Source organism: Stegastes partitus, unplaced genomic scaffold (genome assembly GCF_000690725.1).
Source record: "Stegastes partitus isolate 25-593 unplaced genomic scaffold, Stegastes_partitus-1.0.2 Scaffold152, whole genome shotgun sequence".
Classification (NCBI taxonomy): domain Eukaryota; kingdom Metazoa; phylum Chordata; class Actinopteri; family Pomacentridae; genus Stegastes; species Stegastes partitus.
Genome location: NW_007577883.1, coordinates 130087 through 136081, shown reverse-complemented (window position 1 = coordinate 136081; position 5995 = coordinate 130087). Strand labels below are relative to the sequence as shown.

The 5995-nt window shown below is 41.4% G+C and overlaps 1 pseudogene; it reads left to right on the top strand.

The window, feature by feature from the left end:
- The first annotated feature begins 638 nt into the window (after positions 1 to 638).
- On the top strand, positions 639 to 3942 carry LOC103355472 (chromobox protein homolog 1 pseudogene; annotated as a pseudogene).
- The last annotated feature ends 2053 nt before the right edge of the window (positions 3943 to 5995 follow it).

The window sequence follows — 5995 nt, the reverse complement described above, 5'->3', positions numbered from 1 at the left end:
GAGACATGTCTTGTCATCTGATAAAACTAAAATTCAACCATAATGACCATTGTCACATTTGGAGGGAAAAGGGGGAAGTTTGTAAGCCTGAGAACATCAAATCAAATCAAATCGTTTGTCATTTTGCTGTACATATCATAGTAGTTCAGGCAAGATGAGAGAGCGTTTCTCCAGGACCCAATAACTAAAAGCGATTAAATAAAGAGCTGTTTGCATATCCGGATCAGCAGTTCAGCATTCTGACAGCTTTTGTAATGAAGCTGTTGATCAGTCTGGAGGTTCTTCCTTCAGTGCTCCAGAAACGTTTGCCTGATGGCAGCAGTTCAAACAGTTCATGGAGAGGGTGTGAGGAGTCCCTGACAATGCTCAGTGTCCTGCTTCTGTAGCGGCTCTGGAAAAGTTCAGCGCTAGCTGTCTGTCTGCCCGGAATGATGTCCTCTCTTCCAGCTATGTGACCATCTGGGATGTTGTCATGGAGCCATGTTTCTGTAAAAGCAAACACACAGCAGTCTTTCCACTCTCTGTGGGTTTTCTTTAGTAAATGTAGCTCGAAAATCCAGCTTGTTGTTGAGGGAGCAGACAATGGAGAGTAGGCGCGACGGTCCTGCTGGTCTGGAGGGGTTCACCTTTAGCCTAGCATGGATCCCGGCTCATCCCAACTGCGAAGTACGGAGGTAGTAGCATCATGTTGTGAGGGGGTTTTGCTGCAGGAGGGACTGATGCACTTCACAAAATAGATGGCATCATGAGGAAAGAACATTACGGAAGAAACATCTCAAGACTTCAGCCAGAAAGTTATAGCTTGGGCACAAATGGGTCTTCCAAATGGACAATGACCCTAGCAGTGGCACCATAGACTATAAAAGATGGACGTAGCTACCGTGACGTCACCCGTTTGTTTCTGCACTGTGAAAATGAAGCCAGGGTTTTGCTACTTCCTGGTTGACATCTTGGATTTTGGAGCCAGTGACGCAAAACTCGTCGGAGGGGGGCGGAGCCATAGGAGCAGCGATTGGTCAGACGGATTGAGAGGCAGGCCCTGTCTGCCCGCCCACATTTACTGCCTTCTGCTGGCTTTGTCTGCATCGTCGCTGCCGACTGTCAATCAAGCCAGCCACGCCCCTTGCCCCGCAAAATTTTGAAGATTTTTTTAAAAATTCAGTATTGATTTATTTTCAGATTGGCCACCTGATCTCTGGATTTGACTATGAAAACTAATAACAAAAAAAATCCTGAGCTGTAGGATGCGGTATTTCGTGGTCTGTGATCACCTCTTTTCCAATTCAAGTCTATGGGAGCCAGGGCTTTTTGGAGCCAGCAACTAGTGGATGTAGTGATACTGCAGGTTTTTGACACTTCCGGGTTGGCTTCATTTTTCAGGGCCAGTTGCTACATCCATCTTTTATACTGTCTACGAGTGGCATTCACATATATATATATAGCATACCACTGCTGAAGGCAGAAGACAAGACAAGACAAGACAAGACAAGGTTCTGTATGATCACTTTAGAAACTAACATTATTTCATTTTGCATGGACAAATAATATCAAGGTCAAATGCAAAGTAAATACTGTTCTTGGATTTTTTTTCAGGCATTGAAAAACCTATTGTTTGAGGTTTTCACCCAGATGTTTATATATATATATATATACTGTATGGCAGTTATGGCCCTTGAACTTGTAGTGACTCACTGTCAAAGTAGTCATAGTAATCAGTGTGGCTCCACCATCTGCCAGCCTGTATTTTTTTGTTATATATATACACAAGGAAATGTGAAGCTCAGAAAAAGTTGTGAAGCTCTGTTGCAAACACACTTTCTCTAGATAAATAAAGGACAGCCACTTTCAGAACATCTGTTTACATTCCAGGTGAGCTGAACAATGACAGACAAAAGTTTAAGGATTTCTGTGTTTGTATTTAAGGAATATGATGCAGCTACATACTGGAGATTGTTCTGTTTAAAATATATCCCTGGTTACATTAGTGATGTGCCTCAAGGGCATTAATGAAGCGTGGACTACAAGGGCAGCCAGCCCATCTGCGACAGAGTGCACTCAGACATCTGGTGACTTCTTAGAAAGTTCCAAATTAAAGCAGAAAATCATCTAACCTGATTGGCTGAGATGTGAAGCAGAGTGGAGTGGATTAGAATATCAACACAGACAAATGTATGTGCTTTCCCAAACACCAACACACATACATTTGTAAATGAGTACCCCAAAGCAAACACACACATGCAAATGAGGAAACCAAAGTAACCAGATGTAACACACACACAAACACACAAACACATGCTAATTAATAGAAAACAAACAGTTACTCAGGCGGTCTGTAGGGACTGGATTATACTGTGTCTCTCCTTGCTGAACAAATTGCTCTCTAAATTCAATCAAACACACCAAGCTCTTCTGTGAGTCTGTAATCAGTGTGGCAGAGACTGAAGATGAAAAAAGGACAAAACAAAAAATTACAAAACATACAAAAAAAATTTTAAAAAGATATTGCCCTCAAACTATGTAGAGAAATGTTTGTTTGGCACACACATTCAGCAGTTTTTGGGAACAATGTCTTGATTAAGTACAATTGATATCTGCCCATGGAGAGCTTCAGGCTTCATGCTTCCACAAAGAGTTGAGAGCAGCATGGGAGCAGTTCCCTGGAAGCTGCAGCCATCACTTACAAGAATCCAAAACACTTATCTCACTAATTCAACCTCTTTTCCTCGTTTAGCCAACCTCATTTGCTTTCGGAGTAATACAGCAGTGAGCAAGTATTGGGAAATTAATTTGGATGGATTTACTGGGAACATTGCCATTGACAGGCACAAGTGAGTCCACTCTGGGCCAAACACATATCTTGGAGGGTTTTCACTCAGCTTTTTTCCTGTTTGTTTAAAAGTAAACTCCCGGTTTTACTTAATTTTTTTTTTCTTAAATGTCCTTATTATTTATCACTTAACTTCCTACAAAGTGCAGTAGAGAGTAAAACCCAATGTAAATGACCCAGGTTTACTAATGTTTGATTTTATTATACCTTCTTCTTTCTATAAGATAATTGCCAAAATTTTCCAAGATTTTTTTTTATTGTGTACTCTTATATTAATGTTCATAATATATTTCGCCTTAAAATGTTCACGACTTTTATTTTGAAGACGGTTGTATGGTTTCCTTTTCCTGTTCACTCTGGAGCATGCTCAGTTGAGCTCAGCGGAAGAAAAGAGACGTTAAAGACGTTAAACCGTTGCCTACATGAGAATCCGTTCTTAATGCGTCCTATTCTTATTAGTACCTAGCTGGAAGGCGAACAGCTCTTACTGTAGCATCCTAGCCGGACTTAATTCAAACGAAGTACTCCGTGAGAACTGAAGTACTATGGTGTGGGTATTCCAACCCATTTATTGACAGACACCATAGACAACGTAAGAGCTTTCCTTTTCTTCTTTAAACGCTGATGAGAATCAATGTTCTTGTTGAAGATGAATTGTTCCTTTTCAGTTCAAATGACCTTGTCTGACCGTGACATCAAACCATTAAGCCGGCTGCATGATGACTGTAAAGTCCCTTTAAGAAGTTGAGAAGAAGGACAAGAAGCCAGATGATGTGCCAGAGGAGGAGGAGGAAGAGGAAGAACATGTGGTGGAAAAGGTCCTGAATCGGCAGGTGGTGAAAGGCAGAGTAGACTACCTTCTCAAGTGGAAAGGCTTCTCTGACGAAGACAACACTTGGGAGCCAGAAGACAACTTGGATTGTCCAGATTTGATTGCAGAATTTCTGCAGTCCCAGAAAACGGCGCACGATGGAAAGAGGAAGGCAGCTGGACAAGCAGAAGGAGATGAAAGTAAATCAAAGAAGAAAAAAGATGATACAGACAAGCTAAGGGGCTTTGCTCGAGGTCTGGATCCAGAAAGGATTATTGGTGCCACAGATGCTAACCAACTATAAAGGATATTTACTGAACTAAGACAAAGTAATTACAACTGAAGAGATCTTGTTTATTTTATTTACTGTTACCATTGCTACTGTTTATTTCCTGATCATCCTTAAACTTGACTATGAAAAGGTTTGGTTTAAAGCGTAACAGTATATGGTCTAAAACGTCATTTGATTTGTTCACTAAAAGAGTTTGACAATACAGCTCAGGTCAGCAGCATAACAGTTGGCTGCTTATATTTCAGTTTACTTAAGTTCTGTATTTTCCTTTAAGCTGTATGAAGATTATTTGCTCTTATCTCAGTTTGGTGTAAATAATAAGGATTCTTTTCTCCTCCATTAGTGCAGTATATAAGCTATAGTAAACACACAGTACATTAAGTTTATTATGGAGGAAATACATATAAAGGAATCAGAAAACGCCTCTCTACAATCAGAGCTAGAGAATCAAATAGATAACCTGCATACTAAAATCAGAAAGCTTAAAGCGTCCCTTGAAAATACTGTAGAAGCTGCTGAGATAGAACATCTGGAGAAAGAAATTAGAGGCAAGAAAAAAGGAAAGAAAGTTCATCTCAACATATGAGAAATGAAAGACTCGAGCCCGCGAGTCAAGAGAGCAGCTTAAGTCACATATCAGTGAAAGTGAACTGGCATCCCTGATGGACTGTTTGGAGAATGATAAGGAGGCTGTGCTGAGCACTTACCTTGAAATAAGAAGTCACATTACACCGTCACCAGAATTAAGACCCCGCGTTGATAGCTCTGAGGCTGTTACAGCAGACATTATGAAAGTTGCCTGCGAGAGGATGACAGGCATCGATGGAGACTATGATGCACAACAAGTACAACACCGTCTTAAAGAGTTACTTAAGAGCAGCTACGCACGCTCCATTTATGGATCCACTGTTTCTCAAGTAACAAAGTTAGTCCACAGCCATGAAAGCACCATCTTAACTGTTAAACGGACGGATGCTGCAGCAGAGCTCGCTGCTAAAGAAGTTGAGTTAGAAGGGTTGCTGGAGGAAGAGAAACAAAGGGAGAAAATAGATAGATAGTAAGAGCTGTCCCTGCATCATCCCTGCTGCTAAGCTGCACCATGGAGCCAGGAGGACAAGACACGGAGCTGTGCTGCTACTCATCTGGTGTTGACAAGGGACACTTCATTGGGCAACTCTGCACCATTCTACGGGTCTTCTCAACTTCTTAAAGGGACTTTACAGTCATCATGCAGCTGGCGTAATGGTTTGATGTGACGGACAGACAAGGTATGGAATATCTCATTTGAACTGAAAAGGAACAATTCATCTTCAACAAGAACATTGATTCTCATCAACGTTTAAAGAGGAAAAGGAAAGCTCTTACGTTGTCTATGGTGTCTGTCAATAAATGGGTTGGAATACCCACACCATAGTATATCAGTTCTCACGGAGTGCTTCGTCTGAATTAAGTCCGGCTAGGATGCTACACCCAAATCAAATCAATACTTCAGATCAATAATGTCAGCACCATTTGCCTTGAAAGCAGCACCAGCTGTCCTCAGCAGACTTTCATACACTTTGTCAATGTACTTCACCTTTAGGTTGCATCTTATCCAACTTGTCAAAGTTCTTACGTGGATTTTGACTGTTTCATTGTCATCTGTATCTTTATGTAGTCCCAGACTGGTTCGATGATTGTGAGATGCTAACCAGTATATAAAGGTAGATGACCACTTTCTCCCACCTCAAACATGTGACACCAACATTTCTTAGTGTTAGTGGTATGACTCTCATCTAGATAAAATGAGTAGTAATTGCTAGTTGTTTAGAAAGTTAGCTTCTTATTGACACACTCTCCACCTCCAGCTCAGTGTAGTGGCATGCAGGCAGGTGCTGGCGATTGGATAATCACCTGAGTGAACACACCTGCGGCGTGGAGTGGTCCACCTGCAACTAACTTGCTGCCATAAAAGCCAGACTCTGACCACTACTTGACGCTGGACCGTAAACTACTCCAGTCAGTTTCTACCCTGGCCCCTGTTAAGCTTCTTTTTTTGTGAGTAACTCTTGTTTTCTTGTACCTC